General features: G+C 44.3%; 1 long non-coding RNA gene across 4 annotated transcripts; it reads left to right on the forward strand.

Moving 5' to 3' along the window:
• The first annotated feature begins 7,376 nt into the window (after positions 1 to 7,376).
• On the forward strand, positions 7,377 to 26,049 carry LOC310849000. Of its 4 annotated transcripts, none has more exons than XR_014566721.1 (8): positions 7,377 to 7,483; positions 9,694 to 9,807; positions 10,348 to 10,387; positions 11,328 to 11,387; positions 15,431 to 15,534; positions 19,638 to 19,750; positions 23,109 to 23,230; positions 25,793 to 26,049. It is a non-coding gene; the product is annotated as an uncharacterized lncRNA (long non-coding RNA). The 4 variants fall into 4 exon arrangements; XR_014566722.1 differs by lacking the exon at positions 7,377 to 7,483 and adding an exon at positions 7,786 to 7,885; XR_014566723.1 differs by lacking the exon at positions 7,377 to 7,483 and adding an exon at positions 7,786 to 7,885 and having other exon boundaries at positions 23,153 to 23,230.
• The last annotated feature ends 416 nt before the right edge of the window (positions 26,050 to 26,465 follow it).

Genomic DNA, 26,465 nt, shown 5'->3' on the forward strand with positions numbered 1-26,465 from the left:
CAACCATATTTGGAACATTGTGCACAGTTCGGGACACCTCACCTCAAAAAAGATATTATGGAATTGGAAAGGTTCAGAAAAGGGCAAACAGGATGAGTGTGTGTGTGTGTGTGTGTGTGTGTGGAGAGAGAGAGAGAGAGAGAGAGAGAGAGAGAGAGAGAGAGAGAGAGAGAGAGACTCTCCTATGCAGGGCTGGCCCAGGAGTTTTTGTCACTAAGGCAAAACAGAACATGTGCCCCCTGCCCTCCCACCGCTGCTGACTCCCCCCCCAACCCCTTTCCCTTGCTCTCCCCCAACCCCGCCACCTAGAAGAAGGATGCCCAAGGGAAGGGGGTGGGGAGAAGTAGTTCTTCTTGACGGTGGGTGGAGTTGGCAGCGTTGGCGAGAGGAGGAGTACACAATGTACAACTGAAGCACTGCATATGACTGAAGCACACAGGTGCAATTAATTTTATTCACAAAATGAGTGCAGAACATACGAAAACATACATTATGATAAGAATCCCAATCAATGGCTAATATTTATTGCGGAGCAATGGGAGATTGCAAACATACAAGAGAGGGCTATGGTTTGCAATGTCATATTGGTAGCAATCCTGCTTATATCCTGGTAGCAGCACATGCTCAGGAAAGACCAGGCTATCCTGTAGCGCATGTCCAACAACACACTCTTCCAGCACAGGCAGCCTAGAAGTGATGCACCTCTGTATCTTGAGTCTGCCAAAGACTTGCTCTGCTACTTCGTAGCAACGTTGGAAACTCCTGCTGTTAATGGTCTTCCCCTATACAGTTGCAAGAACCACTTCCACTTAGGGTGGGTGCCTTTCAATCCAGATCATGATTGTTGGGTGCCTGGGATCTAAAGTGCCCTCATCCATAGCCTGGCAGGCTGGCACAGTGCAGAGCTATGGAAGAAAATTGCATTGTGGCTTCTCCCACGCCATCCTCCATCCATGTCAATAATGTGCCTTGTGTGGGATGAAATAAAAATTATTGCAGTTGATGAACTCATTTGCCTGCCCAATAGCAGCAAGTCTGGGCAGATGTGCCTCATCAACAACGGCAGTGCAGTGAGGGAATTCCATTCATGAGCTATAAAGGAAAAGAAGTAGTAAATTAAATAGGAAATTGTCTCCCTTGCTGGATGAGAGGTTAAATGGATGCTTGAATCTGCTTCCCATCAAACAAAAACACAAAGAATAATTTGCAGTGTTGTGCAAGAGATTCAAAATGTAATAGTTATTTGTTCAACATTATGTTATATTTATATTTGTTTACTAATCCCAGAAATGTAAAATGCTCAATTTTTCATAGTGAAGTTAAGAAAACACATTTGAAAAGAATGTTCTACTTGCTGATCTTCCTCTTCTCCTTCTCCTTCTAACCCTACTAATGCTGTTAGGCAGCTATTTAATTAAATAATGCTAAAAGCCACCAATTTACTAAGAGTCAAAGCTGTTCTATGCAGCTTCTTTTTCCAAGGTGAAATCCATAAAGTATTTACAATGCAAGGTTTAGGCAATGTGAGTGCTTTTAATATTCTATTTATAATTGACCTGGCTTTTCTTTGGCCTTTTTTGAAACAACATGAACACACAAAGAAATTCCAGTGCTAAATAATATACAAGAACTGTCTCTCAAGAAGGATAAATATGCTAGGTGGTAATGAAATAGTCTGTAAAGTTAACATTGTGCTTGCCAATCGTTCTACTATGCACATTGCACTGTGCTTTAGACAATATACTATTATTGGGTTTGTGAAGTAGCAGATTCCCCTAACTTCCTGGGTGCCAGATCCTCCCCATAATTCCAGAACTTAGTAGAGGTTAGAACTAATCAAAGTTTGAATAAACATTTCCAAACACGGAAAGCCCCTGGATTTAGTTAGGCTAAAGAGTCAAGCTGGCTGGGCATTAGAGGGAACAAAGGCTGGTGATGGCCCATCCAAGAAGCCATCAGAGGGCCAAGGGGAGTGGTGCCCCTTCTTTGATGGGTCCTAGTGGACGCGGGTGGCGCTGTGGTGTAAACCACAGAGCCTAGGACTTGCCGATCAGAAGGTCAGCGGTTCAAATCCCCGCAACAGGGTGAGCTGCCATTGCTCAGTCCCTGCTCCTGCCAACCTAGCAGTTTGAAAGCATGTCAAAGTGCAAGTAGATAAAGAGGTACCGCTCCGTCGGGAAGGTAAATGGCGTTTCCGTGCACTGCTCTGGTTCGCCAGAAGTGGCTTAGTCATGCTGGCCACATGACCCAGAAGCTGTCTGCAGACAAACGCCGGCTCCCTTGGCCAGTAAAGCGAGATGAGCGCCACAACCCCAGAGTTGGTCAGGGGTCCCCTTACTTTTAGTGGACAGGCAAACACAAGGTTTAGGGTTTGGGGAGGTCCTTGGATTTGGTTGGCAGTGAAAAGAAGAAGGGGCAGAAGTCCAAGTGAGCTGGGCAGGAGCGACTAGCTGGAACAAAGAGATACAGAGGATGCCTTTTTTGCTGTCCTTTGAATGCAATGTTGCCCTTAAGGGAAAGTCAGGCCCTCATAGGATGGGAATGCTCTGCAATCTCTCCATCTAGGTTCAGGTTGGTCCGGGAGGGGGGAATGCAGCACAGTATACAGATCATGTTTGAACAATTGCACAAAAACAATCTTTTTAGAATAAAACAGAGTTTATCCACAGTTCACATTCAGTAGCAATCTGTAGGCAGGCTTACGTTGCAATTACAAGTGCATTTGTAAATATATAAGGATATATATATTTTGTAAATATATATTTGTAAATATATGAGGATGATGGAGTCTAAGCCTTTTTGCCTCAGATGCAACAACTAGCAATATCTCTGTAGAGATGCAGTGGTAGCAAGATGCATGTAAGAGAGAGGGGGGGGATGGAGGGAGAGATGACCATGACCAGCCTTTTATATGAGTCACGCCCAACTCTACCTGGCCGCACCCAGGGGAAGTGGCTCCCGCAGGTTTGATAGGAAGTCCTCCCTGCTGGGCCCACGTTCTGCTGAGTGCCCATTCCAGGAAACAGGAAATGTTGGATTGGACTGCTCTTTCTGGATATCTCATACTGCTCAGTAGGTGACATGGTCCTTCAGTCAGTGCCTTAGTGTCATCTGGCAGTAAATGGCCAAGTACAGCACTGACACAATAAGGTGAAGTATCAGCAGTAAGGAGTAATGGTTACTATTCATCACCATGTATAAACACTGAACCGGCAGGCAGGAACTGCTTGACATTCTGGGAAACTTCCTCATGCTGCTGGGCCCAACTCCAGGGAGCTCTCTTCCCCAGCAGGGGGTGAGGTGGCTCCAAGATGGTTGCCTTATTTGGGAGAAGCACATGGTAGCAGTCAGGCAGCCTGAGGAAGGCTTGCAGCTCCTGTTTTGATTTTGGTGTAGGTGCATCATGGATTACATGTAATTTACCCTGGGTAAGCATTGATGCAATAGCCTAAGAATGTGAAACTGGGAGTTTTAATTTCACATTTCTCCTTTTAAACTCAGGCTCCTGGTGCATCCAAATGCCGTAGGGCTTCCTGGAGTCTTTCAGGAAGTTCATCCTCAGTTCATCCCATAGTTAGAACATCATTAAAGGATGGCTCAACACCTGAATTTCCTTTGAGTAAATATTTGAAAGTGGATCCACACTTCTTCGGCTCTCAACAGGATTCCATCTTCAGCACCAACTAGTGTTATGTTCATGTATTTGTGGACATCTAATGAAGCTGAATGCTAGAATATTCAGTTTTCTTTACATAGTTAAACTATGGAACTCACCCCCACAGGAGAAAGTGATGACCACCAACTTGAAGAAGAAGAAGAAGAAGAGTTTGGATTTGATATCCCGCTTTATCACTATGCAAAGGAGTCTCAAAGCGGCTAATAATCTCCTTTCCCTTCCTCCCCCACAACAAACACTCTGTGAGGTGAGCGGGGCTGAGAGACTTCCGAGAAGTGTGACTGGCCCACGGTCACCCAGCAGCTGCATGTGGAGGAGCGGAGATGCGAACCCGGTTCACCAGATTACGAGTCTACCGCTCTTAACCACTACACCACACAGGCTCTCTTGAATGGCTTTAAAAGTGGACTGGACAGATTCATGGAGATTAAGACTATCCATGCTACTCGCCATCCTGGCTATGGTCAGTAATGCTTCTGAATAGCAGTTGCTAAAAATCACGGAGGGGGAAAGTGCTCTTGTGCTCAGGCTCTTCTTATGGGTTGAGGTTCAGGGGAGAAGACCATAAATAGTTAGGCCTTCAAACACAACCATTCTTTCCCCTAGAATGAGGGGAAAGCTCCACCCAACAGCTACAACTGGAAGAGAACTACAGGAGCTCCATCAATCAAAAAGCAGTAATGTAACCCATTAGTATGAGAGCCAGTGTGGTGTAGTGCTTAGGAGCAGTGGACTCGTAATCTGGTGAACCGGGTTCGCGTTTCCGCTCCTTCACATGCAGCTGCTGGGTGACTTTGGGCTCGTCACACTTCTCTGAAGTCTCTCAGCCTCACTCACCTCACAGAGTGTTTGTTGTAGGGGAGGAGGGGAAAGGAGATTGTTAGCCGCTTGGAGACTCCTGAAGGGGAGTGATAAAGCAGGATATCAAATCCAAACTCTTCTAGTATGTGGGATATTTAAACTGTAGTGAAAACCGACAATTCATTATTTGCTAGGAGCTGATAGGAGCTGATAGGAGCATGATAGCAGCTGAAGTTCATAAAGTTTTCCTGTAAGTTTGCTAGAGAGACTTCTGTGAGACACTCCCACTGTGCCCTGAGCTATATATTCTCCTATCTGCCTGGACACAGCATCTTCCTCTCTTCCTTCCTCACCATCTGCTGAGACTCCATTTTTAAGATAGGCTTACATATGTCTTTGTAACTGAAGTAACATTTTAAGCTTGCTTGAACAAAGCTGCTGCATCTGTTATTCTTCAACAAGTATTCTGAGTGCGTAAATGTTATTTTTACCTTTTACAATACCATTCGTGTGATTGTTATTTTAATTCTGGGTTACTTAAGCTAAAAGGCTACAAGTAGCCTATCTAAGCTTTCCTTTTAAGCTTCAAAGGGATAGTGCTTTTCTGAACTCACAAACCTGAGGAAGGAAGGACAATATCTAATAAATATATAAAATATATCCTATCCTAGCATATGTAAGGTAAAGGTAAAGGACCCCTGGACGGTTAAGTCAAAGGCGACTATGGGGTGTGGCGCTCCCTCGGCCTGAAGCGAGAGCCACTGTTTGTCCACAGACAGCTTTCTGGGTCATGTGTCCAGCAGGACTAAACCATTTCTGGTGCAATGGGACACTGTGCAGAAACCAGAGCGCACGGAAACGCTGTTTACCTTTCTGCCACAGTGGTACCTATTTATCTACTTGCACTGGCAAGCTTTCGAATTGCTAAGTTGGGAGAAGCTGGGACAGAGAAATGGGAGCTCACCCCGTCGCAGGGATTTGAACCACCGACATCCTAGCATATAGCACACACAAGAGGTGCCTTTCTGGATCCTGCAGTTTCATTAGGCAGAGCTCAAAATGTATTTGAAGTTGGTAACTATATAATTCCTGGAAATAATCCTGCTCTACCTCTACTAATACTTCTTCTCTTTCCCCTTTTCCTCTGAAAGCTGGCATTCTTGGGAAGTTGAATTCCAATATTGCATGCTTTGTTTTTCTGCACTTGGCATCCTCACAGTGCAGACTGTGTGTGACCACAGAGAAAGTGGCACTCAGCAATGGAACGGAGGAGCCACTGAGGGTGACCCAAGGTATAGCAGACGTCAGTGGAGAAATGGGTCAGAGGGAAGCAGAAGACGAAGCCCAGAGATGCTTCCAAAATGAACAGGGCTCTTGCTTGAGTTATTCATTTGCCCAGTGTGCATCACGACTCTTTATCCCCCCAGGACTCTTCTCCAGCTCAGGTCTTAATGTTTGGAAGCTGTGGCTGGATGGTTACATGGGAACCGGTTGAAGTTAAATCCTTCGAAGACAGAGGTCCTTTGGCTGGATCGGGATGGTATGGGATTGGGGGGCAACTCCCATCTCTTGCGGGGGTGCTATTATTGCCAGCACCGTCCGTAAAGGGAGCATTTTTTCATCTCCACCAAACTAAGCAGTTGGCTCCTTACCTCTCTCGCCCTGACCTAGCCACTGTGATCCACGTGACGGTCACCTCCAGACTGGATTATTGTAACTCGCGCTACGTGGGGCTGCCCTTGAGACTGACCCAGAAACTCCAGCGGGTGCAGAATGCTGCAGCGAGACTCCTTATGGGGTCTTCGCTGCGAGATCACATTCACCCGGTGCTATACCAGCTGCACTGGCTCCCGGTGGAGTACAGGATCAGGTTTAAGGTGCTGGTTTTAACCTTTAAAGCCCTATATGGCCTAGGACCCTCGTACCTATGGGACCGCCTCTCCTGGTATGTCCCACAGAGGAACTTACAGTCTTCAAACAAAAACATATTGGAGGTCCCAGGCGACAGAGAAGTTAGGCTGGCCTCAACTAGAGCCAGGGCTTTTTCGGCTGTGGCTCTGATCTGGTGGAACGCTCTGTCACAAGAGACTGGGGCCCTGTGGGACCTGACATCTTCCACAGGGCCTGCAATACGGAGCTGTTCCACCAGGCCTTTGGCCAGGGCACAGTCTGACCCCCTCCTTTGGAAATCCTCACAGAACTCTAGCCCAATGGTTGCCATTAATCTGATTGGAATTAATTTTATAATGAAATGATTTTAGAATGTTTTATCATTTTACTGTTGTTAGCCGCTCTGAGCCTGGGTTCAGCTGGGGAGGGCGGGATATAAATAAAATTTATTTATATTATTATTAATCCAAGCAGGATGGAAACTGCCTGCCCTACTACCTGGCCTGGCAGCAGGCTACAACTGCAATGACTGCAAAAAAGAGGCCTGAGAGGCTGCCCCCCCCCCGCCCCACCCCTTTCCTCTACATTCCTTCCTGGTGTCTGGAATACTAGCAAGCAGCATACCAGGAAAGAGGAGGAAGGGGCTCTCCCTGCCACTGCCTCTGCCATTTCAGCACTTCCTTGTAGGCTAGGCTAAGTACACGAAGGGGTGGAGCCTGTGGGACATTCAGAAAACCTCCTGAGCTGGAATTGCCCATCACTAATGAGGACTTACGTATCTGCATGCTTGAAAAAGGGAAGATCTAGTCTTGATTTTAAACAAATTCTACTAAGCATTTGTTAGAATTTCTGAATGAATTAAGGCTCTGTCTGTCCACAACTTATACTGTGCAACAGAGCAGACCCTCAAAGCTTTTAGCAAAGAGGATGGTTTGATGTCTTACTCAGCTCATTTGTGTTCAGCCTTCAGTGACATGAACCAATAAAGCATTGTTTATTCAAAGCTTAGAGGGGCTCATGATGACTCTAATCCCTCCACAGATAGCAAACAGATAACAGAGACAATCACCTCTTCCCTACATCAGAGAATATACTGAGGAATATAACACACAAGCTGTAAGGCAAACCCATTATTGTGTTTAATATGAGAGAAGCCATTTTAAAATGGTAAAAGGTGCCACTCAGTGCCTGATTTATGTAACGAAGAAAAATAATGTTTTGTTAAGGGCTATGAATGTTCCGCAGACAATTTTTCTAGGCGCATATGCTCAAAAGCAGAGAAAGGGAAGTTAGACCAGTGAATATGATTCACATGAAAATGCATTGTGCGCTATGAACATCACAATAGATTGTGCCTAGCATCACTGGCTGGTGAGCAAACAATGCAACCATGTTCCTTTGCCAACCTATGTACTTGAAAACATTATTTAAATGTGAAAAGCATGAAGCCATTGTGTTAAAATACACTCTCTTGCCAGTTTACAACGAGGATAGTGAGATCCTTGGAGACAGGGATGGGTCCTTTATGCATTATCATCGTTTAATGATTGGAATAATAAGCAGTGAAGTTTGTGTGAGTGCGCCTGCGTGAATGAGCTGGAGCTGGAATGAATTTACTCTCCAGAATTCCCTTCTGTGGATTTTGATGTTGACTGAATATGATTCACAATATTTGATGAGTATTTTATATCTGCATTTGACATCCAATGATATTTGATTTCAGTTATTTGGTATTTTACAGTATTTGTCAGTTGAAATGTAAAGATATTCATTACTTCCATATTTAAGCTCACACACCAGCTGCAGTTGGGAGATCAAACCCAATTTTGGGTAACTTCCATGGGTCAGATTAGAACTGTGATGGCTCCAAGCATGGCGTTTCCTGCTGTAGTTCCCGGCCTGGGCTCTGGAAGGATCTGCCTCCTGAAGTGAAGAGCTGTTCTCCTTTGCTCTCTTTTTGTAAGAACCTATGTTCTGCCTTGCATTTTGCTGACAAGCTGTTGGCTGCTTTTAGCTACTGCTAATATATTTTGTAGGGACGCAGGTGGTGCTGTGGGTTAAACCACAGAGCCTAGGACTTGCCGATCAGAAGGTCGGTGGTTCGAATCCCCGCGACGGGGTGAGCTCCCGTTGCTTGGTCCCTGCTCCTGCCAACCTAGCAGTTCGAAAGCACATCAAAGTGCAAGTAGATAAATAGGTACCACTCCGGCGGGAAGGTAAATGGTGTTTCCGTGTGCTGCTCTGGTTCACCAGAAGCAGCTTAGTCATGCTGGCCACGTGACCCGGAAGCTGCACACCAGCTCCCTTGGCCAATAAAGCGAGATGAGCGCCGCAACCCCAGAGTCGGTCATGACTGGACCTAATGGTAAGGGGTCCCTTTACCTTTAATATATTTTGTATAGACTGCTTTGGGTGCTTTTGTGGAAAGCAGTCTAGAAATGTCTTAAATCTACATTTCACAGTCTTTGATAACTGACATGCAACAGTATTTGCACAAAATGGGTTTTGAGGTTTGGCAGGCAATACTGACAGTCAGAGTAACTGACATTCTTTGATGGATGACTTGCAGGGGTATTTTAGTATTTTTGACAGCTTGTGAGATTTAGATTAAGTTTACTACTGGAACAATCACAAGAGGCCAACACATCTAAAGCAGTAAGTTTTTCTGATTCAAAATGTGAATTTCATATTTCATATTCCATATAGAAGCCAAGCAAAATATATTTTGGAAAATTTCAAATATTTTAAATGTTTCTTTTGGCTCTGGAATAACGCATCCAAAACATGACACAATGCTCTTCAGTGAAGCAAATTCAGTCATCCAGCTGTGAATCCTTAGGTGACTGTGCTGCATACACTGGTGTGAACAGGCATGTATAAAATGAGCTTTGCATGACCTATGAATCATGATCAATCATAACCAGAAAAGCTTAAAATCCCGCACCTTGAATCTAGCTGAGGGTTGTATGGTTCTGCATGTAGGGACTTAGCTGCATTAGTAAAAAACAGCGTTTTGGATGCATTATAAACATGCAACACCAGATGGCACTGGAGAGAAAAAAAATTTGATGCATTTTTCCGTAGCATTTTTCTTCTTTGTTATAACAATTTAGTTTCAGATTTATTTATAGCTCCCCACCCCCCGTGTATAGGTCCACTGCATATCTCCAGCTGGAAGAGAATTGTACTTTTGGTACCCCAAACATGCAACACCAGATGGCACTGGAGAGCAAAAAAAAATTGATGCATTTTTCCGTAGCATTTTTCTTCTTTGTTATAACAATTTAGTTTCAGATTTATTTATAGCTCCCCACCCCCGTGTATAGATCCACTGCATATCTCCAGCTGGAAGAGAATTGTACTTTTGGTACCCCAAACCAATCAAGCAGCTGTGCGAGTTGAACCCTTTAAAAAAAAAGAAATCCCATCAACTTGCACAGGTAAGAGGCTACATTCACCAAAAGTTGACACCAAACAGTTGTTTAGTGGGCTTTTAATTGTCCAGAAGGGCTACATGCAGAACAGAGCCTGCTCTGCACATTCCCTCTTGGAGCACAGCTCTCTCCCCCCCCCCCCATCATTTCCACTGTAGCGTATAAAGGGCCATACAGTTGTTATCTCATTTAAGGTCGCAACCATCCTGTAAGATAAGTTGCTTTGGTGATGATATGGTCCCAAAACATTGAGGTTTCATCTACACATGTACCAAATTGAGGTGGCAAAATCTTGAAGTGGACCATGGCATTATAAAAAATAATCCCCTATGTAAGCACTTCCTTGTAAATTTAAAATTGTGATCTTCCCCCATGTGGCACGTTACTGCATGATGACTCTCCCACCTCATTCCCCTCCCCCCATTATGCTTTGTGACTATCCTGCTTGACCAGATGTTTCTTTTTAGTACAGCACAATTCTGTACAAGTTTACTCAGAAGTAAATGTTAGGCTTTAGTGGCTAATTAAAACCTGGAATTTTTTCAGAGAAAAATGCATCTGTGGGATGATCCAGATCAGTGGAAAGGTAAGGCGAGAGCAGCTGTGTAAAAATATGCTCATCACAAAGTGAACTTGAAATGCTCAAACCAGAGATGTGGACCTGGGTTTCTTAGAACATCTAAGGGGATGCAGTCCTGGGTGGGCATTAATGCTCTTCCTGTTCGGACTCTGGCTTCTGTGCATGTTTAGGGAATAAATCCAGGACAATCGAAGCTTGTGTCACTGTGTATTCTGCACTAAAAACATAATAACATTTCAGCACTGAGGCAGCTCAAATTCTGCTCCAAGAAAAAGGGTTCATGTGCAAATTATGCAAATTATCTGCATTGGCATGATTTCACTTGTTTTGCATAATTAATTTTGGTTCTGATAGTCATTTCGAAGGCAAGCTGCTAGAAAGGGCACTGAAGAATCACCCTTAGATACTGGAAATTTTAGCCTGCAATGTTATGCACACTTGTGAGTGCACCCCATTTAACTCAATGGCTATTGCTTCTGATTAATCATGTTGTTATTGGACAATTCCTCTAGCTTTTGAGATTTTGCAGGTCTCAATCCTGTGATCTCTGCATGCTGTGGGGTGTGGGCACAGAGCCCTCTCTCCTTTAGCACAAAGCTCTTTCTGTCTCCACAACAGCATCCTTGGATCCCTGTCCAAATGTTTTTATTTCCCATTATATTTCTAACCCAACTGTAGGACTCTTGAGGTACTACCGTACATGCAAAATGGGGGGGGGGGGCATTAATTTGAATAATTGAATCGAACAGAAGCCACTGCTGTAGCTACTTGGTTCACATTTTGAATTAAGGGGGTATTTCAACAAATGAAAGGAGAGAGTGCCATCTTCTGGCAAACCTCATAATTGCATTGAGTAAGTGGAGGTTTAACGTCAACAATATTTCGGATTCTATCTGTGAAATATCCCAATACAATCACATTTTCCTCTGCTTGCTTCACATTGTAGGTTGCTTCCTTCCTTTGATGGAGATGTCACCAAATCTTGTGGGCATCTGCTCAAGCTGAGGTTAGCTGATCATCAATTTATGTCTAATCTTTACTCAGCCGAGAAAAGCATTCTTTGCGTTTATTAACTGGCAGATTTACATGCCCTGCATTCTTTTGTGTCATGGCCAGTAAAAGAGAAGTAGCAGAGAGACACATTTTGATATATTCTGCTTTACTACAGAAGAAGGTTGCATCAGTCTTGATTTTGGGATTGATTAATAGCTTTTAGGATAGCTGAATGAGAATGTATTGGATGTTGTTTTTCCATTACCAGGCTCAGACAGCTGTGGCTCCACTTGCTTTTCATGCAGAAGGTTGCAGGCTCCATTCCTGGCATCTCCAGAAAGAGCTGGGAGATTCCCTGGTGGGAAAACCTGGAGAGCTGCTACAAATCAGTGTGGACTCTGCAGACCTAGATGGACTCATTGTCTGACTTAACACAGGGCCATTTCCTATGTTCTCATGCATGTTCCCCTATTATGCACTACATGGTTATTTGTAGGTGAACATATATTACAATAACACGTTTCCTCACAAGCAAATGGGCCCTATAAATCGTTGCCTCTAACCAGTGCTATTTTTTTAGGAAAAGAGGTGCCAGAACTCACCATAAACTCCTCACTTGTTCTCTTATGGTGCCCACCTGAGAGGTGCTGGAACTAAGTTCCAGTGAGTTCTGGCTGAAGAAAGCCCTGCCTCGAACACTGCCCACCCCCTAGGATTGCCAGGAGCTTCAAAACCTCATTCCTTGCTCATTGTCAGAGGGAGGCTGGAGTTTGATGTCATGGCAGCAGATCTGTGCATTTAAAGCCAGTTATGTGGAAAGGTTGGGTTGGGTTATCTGAATTTAGATGGAAAAGGGCTACAGAGGTGAGGTGCAAACTCCTCTCCCTGCCTCCTGCTTACATCTCTGTAGCCAAAGGCCCCCCCCCCCCAGCTAAACTTACTTCTGGCCTTGGAGCTTTTCTTAGGACATCAGTGCCCAGGGAGACAGACGCTGAAGCAGGAAGCCCAGAAGCAGAACGTGAAAGCAATAGTCCTGCCCCACTGCTGCTCCCCAGAAAATGGTGCTCAAAGGCATATCATAGTCACCATGACCAGTAGTCACTGACAGCGCTATCCTCCTTGACTTTATTTAATTCCTTTTTAAAGCCATCAAGGTTGGTAACCACCTTCAGATCCTCTGGCAACAAATTCTATAGCTGTGTGAGGAAGAACTTCTTTTTATCTGTCCTGAAGCTTTCACAGGTAAAGTGTGGGCAGAGGAGAGTTTAACTAATACCTTTTGACCACATACACACATGCATATATTCCCTTTTGCTGTTAAAATCAGGCCCAGACTCTTACAATGTGACTGGGGCAGCATCTGCTGCCATCCTGTCTAGTTTGGCCCTTAGTCAATGCCCCTGTGAACTGTGGATTAGCTATCATGGGAGGCAGAGCTTTTCCCAGGCTTGCCACTCCAGAAACTGACAGCAGGTATCATATTATATTTGCTCAATCACAGTCTCTGGTGGGCCAGGCATCCTGTGCCTTGACAGGCATTCTTTAACATGTCTATCACAGGCACAGGGTTTGTCTTGTGTGACTTGCTGGGCTCCCCCCACCTTTTTTCCCTACGGAAGTAGGGTTTCTTGTTTTTGTTTTTACTCCTAAGGGTAAAAACCAAGATCCTGATGTGGGAATGCTGGAAATTGTGCAGGCAGTCACTATAGGCACACAAGGTGGAGCTAATCTAGATCCAGAGTGTCATGCATGTTGGAGCTGAAAGTGTCGTTCTGGCATCCTGTGGGGTGAGGTTGGGGTTAGTGTTAGAGGTGAGACTCATGTCTGGAGTGATTCAGAATAACTGCATCCATTTCCATTAGGATTTTTTCAGTTTAAAAGGGTCAGGTCTGGTGCTCTAGGGACAAACAGACTGGCAAGCGGTCAAGTGTTGGGCTGGAACGCCATCAGCAGCTCAGTCAACCCTGTGCCTGAGAGACAGCTTACTCAGGCTGAAGAAGCAGGCCAGAGTCAGCAGCTAAACAGGGCCTGATGGAACCCTCTTCCTTCCTGGCGTCCACCCTCTGGACATAGGTAGCAGAGGTCCTGGAAGCACAGCACAAGCCACCAGCAACTGCCCTCTGAGATGCTGCCACAGAGGCACAGAAAGAAAGGAGAATGGGTCCTCCTGCTATTAGACTCTCTGGTTCAGGATATATGCGGTTCATAGGACAGGGTTCTTACTCTTACCTCACTCCAAATAATCGACATTCTGCACTGGGCACATTGAAACATCAGTATGACCTACAGTAAGACACACATGTAAGATTACATAAAATGTGCATATTCAGTCACGCCATTCTGTATTGTTATACAGCTAATGAATTGTTTTCTGGTTAATTATATGGGGAAATCAAGGGGATTTGAAATTTTAGGATTGAGATTAATTCCACAGCACAGCTAAAAGCAGCTAGGAACGTACTACCGCATTTACTCAAATCTAATGCTCACCTTTTTTGTCCAAATTACGTTGCGAAAATTAAGTTGCGCATTAGATTTGATGGCACATTTACGTTCACCAGCAAATACTTTTTTTGGTTTCAAGGTTCTGAAAACTGAGGGGCTCACAGTAAGTGAGCAAAAGTACAGCAAGGCACATAGAACAAACTTAAGCAAGATTTAAGTATGGTACATAATGGATAAATACTGGGTTTAAATAGCAAATATGCTTAAATTTACAGATTTCAGCAACTATGTGCTTAACTTGAAACATTTTAGAATCACAGCTTTTTCAAAAACAAGTCATGCCAGATGAATCTCATTACGAGCTTGGTGGATCAGGGGACGGCTGTGAACGTAGTGTATCTTGATTTCAGTAAAGCTTTTGACAAAGTCCCCCATGATATTCTTGCAGAAAAGCTGGTAAAATGTAGGCTGGATAAGGTTACTGTTAGGCAGATTTGTAGCAGTTGACTGACCAGACCCAAAGAATGCTAAAGGTTCCTCAACAGCTTGGAAAAAAGTGAGAAGTGGGGTGCCGTCTCAGGACCATTGTTGTTCAATGTCTTTATAAATGACTTGGATGAAGGAATTGAAGGAATGCTCATCAAATTTGCAGATGACACCAAACTGGGAGGGGTATCTAATTTAGGGTTGCCATATTTCAAAAAGTGAAAATCCAGACACAAAAGTTGAGCTTTTTAATTTTTTTATAATGCTTGTCTGGATGCAGGATGGAGAGGTTATGTGTAGAAATGAGCCTACGGCACAAAAGTAAAAATTACATTCACTGCTCTACCTACTTTTGCCTCTGGCTCCATCCACCATGGCCATGTGGTTCTTGGGTTGAAAAGGTTCCCAGCCCTTGATACAAAGGATTGCAGGTTTAAACTGTAATCTGCTATGAGAGCCTGGCGTGAGCCCTGGTTATTGTGTCAGGTGTAAAGGTGCTGGGACAGCTCAGTCGGTAGAATATGAGACTCTTAATCTCAGGGTCCTGCACTGCAGGGGGTTGGACTAGATGACCCTCACGATCCCTTCCAACTCTACAATCTGGGATTCTATTATTCATTCAAGTATCACAGTTCTGCCCATACAAATGTGCTGAAAGAATTTCCTGGGGACAATCCACTCACTGCTCTCCTTCTCTTGCACCAGCTCCCTTGAAATGAATAGAAGTGAAACAAACTCAGAATTGGAGGCATGCAAAATGGCCCCGCAGTTCAGAAAAAATTGGCTCACCTGCATCAGCCACAAAGCTTACAGGCAGCTGCATGAATTGTGCAGACTGCCCTACAACCAAGAGTAAAAATCAACAAGCTGAAACACAGGCAGAGGGTCACTACAATCCCAGTTCAAACAGATCATCTTTCCCTCTGCATTTCAGGCTGAGCAGGTTTTCCTCAAACTGAAGTTGATATCAAGTTCAAACTTATAGCTGTATTGACAAAGATTTTCTCAAGAAAAAGATGTTGAAGGATGGTATGTTTGTGGAAGAAGTCATAAGAAGGTGAATCAATTAGAGATTCCTTTTCTGTGGAATAAATAGCTCCATCATTTTATTATTATTTTTTAAAGCTTACTAAGGTAACCATAACAACAGTCCAGGTCTCCATGCAAACTGCACTGATGTGAGGGCTCCACCAGCCCAACATTACATGTTCTGTAAGATCCTGTTACAGGTAGTGCTGATCACTGGGTGCCTTATCCCTCTCTTTTCGGTGAGAAATGTTGATGCCTGTTTTCCCCTAGTGTTGACAGAGTGGGAGTCTGTCAGTCTGGTGAGAGTCAGCACCCACAGGCGAGAGGCACAGGTGGGCAAATGACATAGTACCCCAGGTGAGAGGTGGGCTAGGTTGCCTGAGATTTTGTTCCCTCCTCTCCTTTGGCCCCTTTTCTATCCTGCTTCCTTCTGCTTGTTTGCATCTCCTTGTTGTGTGCTGATGGGTTTGAGTGGATGGGTGCTGGGTTGTGAGGGGTTGACATATTGAGAGTTTGGGGAAATGTTGGTTTACCACCTGCTGCATGTGCTTGGGGGAGGATTATTTATTTTCTCTATTTCATAAAAGTTATACATCAATTGATTGTGAAACAAACAAACAAATCTTGTGGCAGTTTACAAAAATATCATGCATCTCAGCGATTGTGGGGAGAGGTGGGCATGGCCAGAGGTGGAGAGGTCAAAAATGGAATAAGGATGGGACAGCAGATATACCTGACTCCCATACCTGACTCCCCATGGTACTATTGGGTGATCAGTCACCGTGTCTGAGATATTGAGGAGAATGAGCAGGGCCACAGTTTCCCATGTATCACCTGACAAATGTCATGAAGTTGGGAGGCCAGGGGCATTTCAGTGCCATGACCATGCCTGAATCCAGACTGGAATGGATCCAGGTAATCAATTTCCCCTAAGCATGCCTGAAGTTGGAATTCCACCATCTTCTCGACTGCCACCTTGTCCCACTGAGTGATATTAACTAAACACTTTTGGGTCCAGGGAGGTCTTCTTCATCATCATCAATCATCGTTATCATTTTATTTGAATGCAGCTTTCCATAGTTGAAACTATGCTCAAGGAGGCTTACAACATGACAAGATTTACCTAATTACAAACATAACAGAAGAAACAATAAATAAAACACATCAAAAAGTACACAACCAAATAAACGATTTCCACGTCAATCATAAGATCTAAAACTAAAGATATAACAATAATATCAATAACAGCAACAAGCTCTCTCAACTTCCCGTAAACAATACTCCAGCCCAAGAATCTTTTCAACAGCTGCAGCTTTTGTAGCTGGAGTCAGTCAGCACTCCATTCTCCCAGGCTAGATGGGAAAAGGCCAGCAAGGCAGGGTGCAGGTCTTCCAGGGCTCACAGCCAAGATGGTCTCATTTAAAACCAGATAGAAATTAAAAACAATTTAAAAGAGGAGCCCTCCCTGCTGAGCAGCAGCCGCAGTCCTTGTGAAGCCCGTCAAGTCCCGCCCCAAGCCAGATGGAGAGAGGCAAGGGGGGATGCTGCATCTTCTCTAGCTGCAGCCTAACTTTGCAGGATCACAAAGGCTGCTTTGGTGAATGAAGAGATAACGGGTTGGGAGTTTGGTTTGTGATGGTTGACCGAACCCAAAGGGTGCTCATCAATGGTTCCTCTTCATCCTGGAGAAGAGTGACTAGTGGGGTGCCACAGGGTTCTGTCTTGGGCCCAGTCTTATTCAACATCTTTATCAACGACTTGGATGATGGACTCAAGGGCATCCTGATCAAATTTGCAGATGACACCAAACTGGGAGGGGTGGCTAACACCCCAGAGGACAGGATCACATTTCAAAATGACCTTGACAGATTAGAGAACTGGGCCAAAACAAACAAGATGAATTTTAACAGGGAGAAATGTAAAGTATTGCACTTGGGCAAAAAAAAAATGAGGGGCACAAATACAAGATGGGTGACACCTGGCTTGAGAGCAGTACATGTGAAAAGGATCTAGGAGTCTTGGTTGATCACAAACTTGACATGAGCCAACAGTGTGACGCGGCAGCTAAAAAAGCCAATGCAATTCTGGGCTGCATCAATAGGAGTATCGCATCTAGATCAAGGGAAGTAATAGTGCCACTGTATTCTGCTCTGGTCAGACCTCACCTGGAGTACTGTGTCCAGTTCTGGGCACCACAGTTCAAGAAGGACACTGACAAACTGGAACGTGTCCAGAGGAGGGCAACCAAGATGGTCAAAGGCCTGGAAACGATGCCTTCTGAGGAACGGCTAAGGGAGCTGGGCATGTTTAGCCTGGAGAAGAGGAGGTTAAGGGGTGATATGATAGCCATGTTCAAATATATAAAAGGATGTCACATAGAGGAGGGAGAAAGGTTGTTTTCTGCTGCTCCAGAGAAGCGGACACGGAGCAATGGATCCAAACTACAAGAAAGAAGATTCCACCTAAACATTAGGAAGAACTTCCTGACAGTAAGAGCTGTTCGACAGTGGAATTTGCTGCCCAGGAGTGTGGTGGAGTCTCCTTCTTTGGAGGTCTTTAAGCAGAGGCTTGACAACCATATGTCAGGAGTGCTTTGATGGTGTTTCCTGCTTGGCAGGGGGTTGGACTCGATGGCCCTTGTGGTCTCTTCCAACTCTAGGATTCTATGATTCTATGGTTTTCAGAGCTCCAAACAGTCTCTTTCTGGCATTTGATTGAGTGATTTTGCTTTAGACCTAGCTGGAAATGATCATTTGGGCTGCTGGTCACATGTGAAGGTGGCAGGGATTATTTCACTGATGAATCCAGCCGGGGCTGCGCCATTGCCTTCTTCAGGCTAGATGGTGCTTTCCCTTCTCCAGTGAGGAGCCCTAGCTGACTGCTGCTTATTAAGTATGGAACCAGTTCCAAATGAGCTGAGGGGAATTCATCCTTCATTCCTGCTGAATACTGGAAATAGCTGGAATCTGACAGTAAGCTTTAGGATCTACCTTTGCAAATTTGAAGCACAGCTCCTGGTGGTAGGGGCATACGGGAATTTGCAACAGGTCCAGAAAAAAAGCCATTTAAGTGCCACTTTGGTATAGCGTACTGTAAATTTGCATCCAAATATGCATGTGCATATTCAATAATCCCAATTTATCAGAGATAGGCACCTCACTTTTGTTCATCAGCAGTGAAATTCAACACCATTTGGAGAACAATCATAAAATACCTATCAAGACTCATGGATGGGTGAGTATTATCTGTAGCCTATCTGTCACCCTCCAGATGTTGTTGGACTCCCACTCCCACCACTCATCACTCTTGCCCTTGCTGGCTGGGGCTGATGGGAACTGTAGTCATCTGGAGGGCTCTGTGATGTCTGTCCCCAACATAAACAAAAGACAGGCTTCTCCATTGCAAGGAAGCTGTCATGCCATGCACCTTTCATTTTTCTCCAATACAGTGGTACCTCGGGTTACAGACGCTTCAGGTTACAGACTCCGCTAACCCAGAAATAGTACCTTGGGTTAAGAACTTTGCTTCAGGATGAGAACAGAAATCACACGGTGGCAGTGCGGCAGCAGCGGGAGGCCCCATTAGCTAAAGTGGTGCTTCAGGTTAATAACAGTTTCAGGTTAAGAATGGACCTCTGGAACGCACTAAGTTCTTAACCCTAGGTACCACTGTATACAGGATTAGCCTTCCCCCTTCTCCCTAGCAGGAAGAAGAAGAAGAGTTCATAGAATCATAGAGTTGGAAGAGACCACAAGAGCCATCGAGTCCAACCCCCTGCCAAGCAGGATTTGATATCCCGCCTTTCACTCCCCTTCAGGAGACTCAAAGCGGCTAACAATCTCCTTTCCCTTCCTCCCCCACAACAAACACTCTGTGAGGTGAGTGGGGCTGAGAGACTTCAAAGAAGTGTGACTGGCCCAAGGTCACCCAGCAGCTGCAGGTGGAGGAGCGGAGATGCGAACCCAGTTCCCCAGATTACGAGACTACCACTCTTAACCACTACACCACACCACACCTTTTAACTCTTCTTCCTTGCATTGAAAATAATAGCTGATCAGAGGGAATGTGTGTGTAGTCTGACAAGCCACTAGGGAGACAGCTGTCCCTCACCACCTGTCAGTCTTCCCCTCCCTGTTCCCAGGGGATAAAATGCAACTTTTTCCTCTGTGATTTTGCCTGTCATTGAACAGCTTAGAGGAGACCCTTACAACTGCAAGGTAGATTATTGATCTTATGTGTGCCTTTCAAGGATAAGGTTGTTTGGAATTCTGTTTCATTTTATGCTACTTTTTGTTTCTCCCAGAACTTTTAAATTTTGGATCGTATGAGCTTGCTGGACACATTGCATTACCCAAAGGATCTGTCCCACCTGAGTGCCAGACCATTTGTTCATGCAAGAAGCTGGTCCACGGGGAGGTGAGGAGAAAGCAGGCTGAAACTTGCTCAGCAACCACAGTAGCAGAAACACTGGCTAATCAGTTGGGTCAGAGCGGAATGGGTGGAGTCCTTAACAGGTGGGAGGCAAGGGAACTGTTCTGCCGCACACCCCTGCCCCTCCACTACATGCCAGGTATCAATGGAACTAGCTTTGATGCAAAACATGTGATCAAATAAAAATCGCCCCTGCCCACCCTGTAGTGGGCTCCCTTTACCTTTCTGCTGTCACTGCAGAAGGTGAGGAAGACGAAGGCTGCAATCCTATTGTTCCATGGGAGTAAGGCCCATGTTACCTGTGAAGGGTGGTGAGAACTGTTAGGAGACTCCCTGCTCCCCCCCTTCTGAGGGGGGATAGGGGCCTCACAATAATTATTAGCACCTTTAATGATCTATAGTTCCAATGATTTCTTTTTGAGGGTGGGAGGAAGCCATGATTATTTGAAGTAGTTTGATATTGTTGGAAGAATTACCCGGCACCAACTCGGATGTCCTTTTAGTGCCAGGCAAAAACCTTTAAATTTCCTCAGGGTTCTAATTCTTATATTTTTGGAAGATGTTATGTACTGAGTTGAATAGGATCCAAAAGGCAGCAGTCTGGAAAAAGACTTCCGGGTTGGCGCCATAGCCGAATGGCGGATTCCCTCTGAGCTCCGGAGGGAATCTGCTCGACAGGGGTCAGGTCCTGCTGCGCCGGCAACACGGGGACCCTCAAAAACCACGGGTGCAGAAGGCCGTGGACCTGGTGACTCGGTGGGCACCGTTTGCGTCCCCCGACCCGCGAAGGAGCCTTTTTAAAGGCTGCGGAGCGGGGGACGGGGAGCGGCGCGGTGCTGTGAGTCTTCTGCTTCCCCTGCCGAGCGAAGCCACATGCCATTCGACGGAGAGCGCTGACTTCTTCTTCTGAAAATTTGGATTAAAATCTAAAAACAACAACCCGTGAGTAATTTGGAAATTGGACTAAAAATCTTCTTGGATTCGGTACGAGCGGGGGAGGTACAAAAAGGAAGTCCGTCTCCCCCCCATTGTATACAATTTAAAGCAAGGATTTGACAACTAAGGTCGAGAGAAGAGCCTTTTCTTTATTGGATAAAAGTTATTAATTGCACGGAGTGATAGCATAAGTAACTGTGCTGGAGGATAAGAGCTAACTTTGTGAGCTAAAGGACCACCCCCCCCCGGGACCCGGGAGTGATCCGCGAGAGGAGCCTGCTGAGGAGACATAGAAGATTTTGACAGCTGTCAAATTAGCTGTCAAAGTCGGGAAAAATAGAGAACTTTGTTTCTGATGTTTCTGCTGGTTACATTAGATACAATATAGTTACAAATCGCTGAAAATAAAGAAGAACTGAAACAAATTAACTTGACTTTTGGGTTGGAAGTGAAAGGAATACTGAATAACCAGAATCCCTCTAGTGGGGGTTCAGGGACATTACAAAAATGGAAATAGGTCGAAAAATACTAGCTGACCTGGATGAGGTTATTTTTCTTGTGAGAAAGTTGCGTAAGTTGCAAGAGCAAGGTCATGTTTTGTCTACAAGTGCCATAACTTTGAAGCCAACAGTAAAGGAATCTACTGAGTTGGAAAAGGACTTGATGTACAAAACCCAGGCAGCTGCACAAGAAAAGAAACTTGAGAAAATTGAGGAAGTGGAGAAAGAGATATATGTTGAACAGGAGGAACAGGGAGGAGGGGCTGCAATGCTGCAGAAGGTAAAGGAGAGCCGGAGGCCTGTCAAGATGGACATAAAAGAAAATAAGGACTGGATGATAAAAACTGGGTTTGAATTGGAAAATGAGGAATGGAAAGATCTCCTTTTGTGGAGATCTGAAGATCTATGGACTATAAATCTGATCAAGGTGGAAGTTGGAGCCTTTGGGTTATTTGGACTTAAAAGGATTGAGAAACAAGACTTGAGTTCCACCTTTAAATATGGAGGTCTGGCTGGAAGGAACATGGACATCATAGGGATCGTGCCCCTCCGAGATTTGGTGTTTAATATAAAGGACTTTCAGAGAAACCGGCAGAGAGGGACTGAGAGAGATTTAAGGGCCTCAGACGTGAGGTCGCCAGGCTGATAAAAGATGGACTAATGCACAATGGTTTGGGATTCAAATCGGGGAAGGGAGGGTGGGGTTTGGAAATCCAAAGGGTGTACAAAAATATTTTGATTTCTTCTATCTTTTTTCTTTTTGTGTTGTTACTAGTATTAAAATGGGGAATCCATGGAAGGGAAACTGGGTCGATCTTAGAAAAAGTCTTTAAGTATAATGATTGATGTATATAAGCTAAAAGTTGATATATAAATTGAATTAAAGATAACAAAAAATTAAGGTTAAAAATTTAGGGATAAGAACTTGTTGAACAAACTTGTGGACATGGAATACAAGAAGGGGGGCGAGGGGAAGTTGGGGAAAAAAGGTATTGAAAAATGGATTGTAAATGTTGAATTTTTCTTTTTTTCCTTTTTCTTTTTTTCTTGTTTTACTTTTTTGTTTTTATGTACTATTTGAAATTCTAATACATATCATTTTAAAAAAACAAAAAACAAAAGGCAGCAGTCTGATTGGTCCTAGAACAATAGAATTCAGAATGCAGCAGTCTGATTGGTCCTAGAACAATCGGATCCAGAATGCAGCAGTCTGATTGGTCCTAGAACAATGCAGCAGTATGATTGGTCCGCAGGAGCCACCCAATCCAGCTCCAAGTGGAAGTGAATCCGCAACCTGATTGGCCTACAGGAGAATCCCAGAATTAGCCAATCACGTGCGGCCCATTGTGGAAATAATGTATATAAAGCAGATATTTTAGGGGAACTTTCATTCCTCACTACTATGAGCTGAATAAAGAGCATGAAATCCACACTCGACTCCGAGTATATTTCAGAAGAATAAGTATAAGGAGAGTCCTGCTGCCTTCATCCCCCAGGTGTGGGCTACCTGGCATCTGGCCAGCTGCTGCTGGAATAGGAAGGGTGCTGGAGTAGATGGCTTTCTGGTCTGATCCAGCAGCACTCTTATGATCTTATGAGCCAGACCTGAGGAATGTTCACTTCCATTAATTCTTCTTTCACAGGTGTGCTTTGTCACCATTCAAATATCGTCGTCGTCATCATAATCATCATTTAATTTATTACTCGCCCTTCACTCAAAGGTCCCAGGGAGGGGTACAACAATTTAAAATACAACATTTAAAACAAATTAAATTACCAAGAATGAAATCACATGAAAATACGATGGGTCCGAAACATAAAGAGGTGTATCTTCAGCATTTGCTGAAAGCTGTATTGTGAATAGGTGTGTGTGTCCATCTGAACTTATTTTGTACTTATGACTGTAGATCATGGCATAGGTAAGAAAATAATCATAACTCTAATATGACAGGAGACCTTCCATTATGAACTCTTGTGACCCTGGTTCCCGTCTGATCTCAGACTGGATTCTTCCGCTCTTCCACTCAAGGTATGGTTTGCTGCCTGCTTAAACTGTAATGTTGCTGTCAGAAGCAGTATTTACATTTATTCTGTCATTTAGTATAATAAACCAAGGTTTCTTTAGTCCTCTTGTGTAAGAAATTCCTGTGGCCATAGGGTTGAGGGTAGACACATGTTCATAACAGACACATGTTATAACTCCAGCAAAACATCCTAAACCTCTCATTAGTGTCTGTGAAGACATGTGAGTGCTGGTCACGCATGTGAGTTCAAATACATACTTGTAACAGTTTACTGAGGTTGCTAGACACACCTCTGTGGGGAGGAAGTTCCACAATTTAGGGGCTGCCGCAGAGAATGCCCTCTCCTGGCCCACCCCCACCCTAAGCTTCTGAGGGTGGCAGAACCACCAAGCATGTCCCCTCTGCCAGGATTAGTACTTAGTGTAGTTCTGCCTATCCTTCTTTACATCTCCAGTCCAATTCCTTGGACACAGGCTGCTAATTTTCTGTTGTACAACATGACTTTGTTATGGTGCGGCAAAGCAAGGGTCAGGCAGTGGAAACAGTAATATAAATGCAAAGCAAAGGAGGCACCATTCTACGATTGGCTCCCTGTTGAAAATATCTCTTTGTTCTACTTTACGTCCTCACTGTAATTTTAAAATAAGTGAAACATTCTTAGTTTTATTAAAACCTTTATCTTTAACTCATTCTTTTTCGTTTGCTTTGTCCTTATCGATGAAAGGAGCTCGTCTGTGACAGACATCCCTGGTATCAAGTTTTCAAATTCTGTATGAGCTCATTCTTTGGAGAAGCAATTTGAAAAAATCAAATTAATTTAGAATGGGCAACTTAAGATGGTGACAAAAAAAGAAAAAGAAAGAAAAAGAAAGTGGTGTGATGTGCCTACTCTCAAGATAATGATAAGACAGAATAGAGTGTGAATATATTATCATCTTTAACTTATTCAAGTGCTATAATTGTGTGGCCTTCTTCTGTGGCACTGAATGGCAGGGTCTGCTGCCAGCAGAAGCAAGCACCCAGATAGATCAGTTGGCAAGCTTCATTCGGAAGATTTTGTTGGGAGTGGGGTGTATCATCTGACCTGGTCTGGCCTGTTGGTGTCAGGACAATCCCTTGTTCAGAGAGCTTGGTGTCTCTGCACGGCACTCCTTTTACCAATGGCCAGTTACAGTAAATTCCTACCTGACTCCTGTCAACTTATGAGCAGCTCAAGACCTGCTGCAGTCTTGACCCTTAATGCAAGCAAGACAATGGATACCAAGCTGCCAAATCCAGGACTAAGGGGAAGAATATCAGAGAGACGGGCACTGCAGCAATCAAGATGGGATCAAACAAAAGCGTGATTTTTGAACCAACATCTTAGCAGATGAAATGGAAAGATAAGAGCAATTTTTAGTGAACAGAGATTCATTTAATCTTTCAACTTCCCTTAAAGTTTATAACATGCCTTAATAACTGTTTAGCATATTTATAGCTTTCCTCTGAATTCTCTCCAATTTGGCTATTTCCTTCTTAAATTATGGCAACTTATCCTGGATGCATGATGCAAGCAAAGGTCTAACAAATTCTGTGTCAAGTGTTAATGTTACCTGTCCCCATGTTTAAAAGGGTTGTTCTGGAGGTCCGTTCTTAACCCGAAACTGTTCTTAACCTGAGGTGCCACTTTAGCTAATGGGGCCTCCTGCTGCCGCTGCATGATTTCTGTTCTCATCCTGAATCAAAGCTCTTAACCCGAGGTACTATTTCTGGGTTAGCAGAGCCTGTAACCTGAAGCGCATGTAACCTGAAGTGTATGTAACCCAAGGTACCACTGTACCTTCATAGGCCTAAATGCTAGAAGGTAAAATCAAGTATAATGCTTGCTGAACAGATAAAATACAGGCTACATGCTTTCTCTTGCTTTCCATAAGTAAAATAACAATAATAATAATAATAATAATAATAATAATAATAATAATAATAATTTATTTATACCCTGCCCACTCTGGGTGGCTTCTAACAAAGTATTAAAATACAGTAGTCTGTTAAACATTAAAAGCTTCCCTAAAGAGGGCTGCCTTCATATGTCTTCTAAAAGTCTGGCAGTTGTTGTTCTCTTTGACATCTGGTGGGAGGGTGTTCCACAGGGTGGGCGTCACCACCGAGAAGGCCCTCTGCCTGGTTCCCTGTAACTTGGCTTCTCGCAGCGAGGGAACCGCCAGAAGGCCCTTGGCGCTGGACCTCAGTGTCCAGGCTGAACAATGGGGGTGGAGATGCTCCTTCAGGCCTAACTATGTACTTTCCCCCTGAAAAACCAAGGAAGGCACTAAATGATATGCCTGGAGGGCTAAGCAACCCCTACCCCATGCCTATAGCTCTGGCCTTGGGTCTCATATCTACATTGTGTTGTGCAATAGCGAGGGCGGGGGGAGTGAATTGGGCACATGCAAATCATCTCTCCTTGTTTCCCTCTCTCCAGGAAGAGACTCTGGCTGGGGGCCAGATGTTACTCCAGATAGTTTCTCTCCAACAGGCTCTGTCATTTGCCAAGGAAGCTCTGTTGACCATTTTGCTTCCTCTTCCAGCATTGTGTCACATTGATGGAGATGCTGACAGATCTCAAGCTTGCCTCACCAAGTAAGGCACAAGGTTTTCATAAGCCTATTCATCTTGAAAGACTAAATGTCAAATCCATGCAGCCAGCCAGTGAAGGATGTTGTAAAGGCACAGAGACTAATGCTGAACATCCACCGCCAGCCTCAAGAAGAAGGGAGCCTCCTTCTCCCAGCCAGTATTCATACTAGATGGAAGCATTCTGATATTTAAACTCTGCTTTCATATTATGGTGACAACATTTAAAATTTTTATCAAAATAATGTAGTGCATAAAATACTGTGATCATTTTTCTAAGTATTGTAGTGTAGCCTACAATGCGCATTTCATGACCACTGTAGCACTGTCACAGAGTGACTTGGAAGCTTAGAGGGTCCCTGATCCACTTTAAGATGCTTGTCTATCAAGAGAGTATTCCAGTTCAGGAATGTGAGATCCTGAGCCAAATCACCCTGATTCACATTGCTATTTGGGCTATGCACTTCTTCTTCTTCTTTGGCGATCACTTGTAGCCAAGTAAGATTGTCTTCCATAAACACGGTTTTAACAATGAGTCCATAAGTGACTGTGGAGGCCAAGTCTGGATCCACACATCCTTCCACAGTGGGGACATTGGTTTCTGGGTGGGAGTTGATCACGGTGTGG

This window comes from Podarcis gaigeae, assembly GCF_964106915.1.
Source record: "Podarcis gaigeae genome assembly, chromosome: 7".
NCBI lineage: Eukaryota > Metazoa > Chordata > Lepidosauria > Squamata > Lacertidae > Podarcis > Podarcis gaigeae.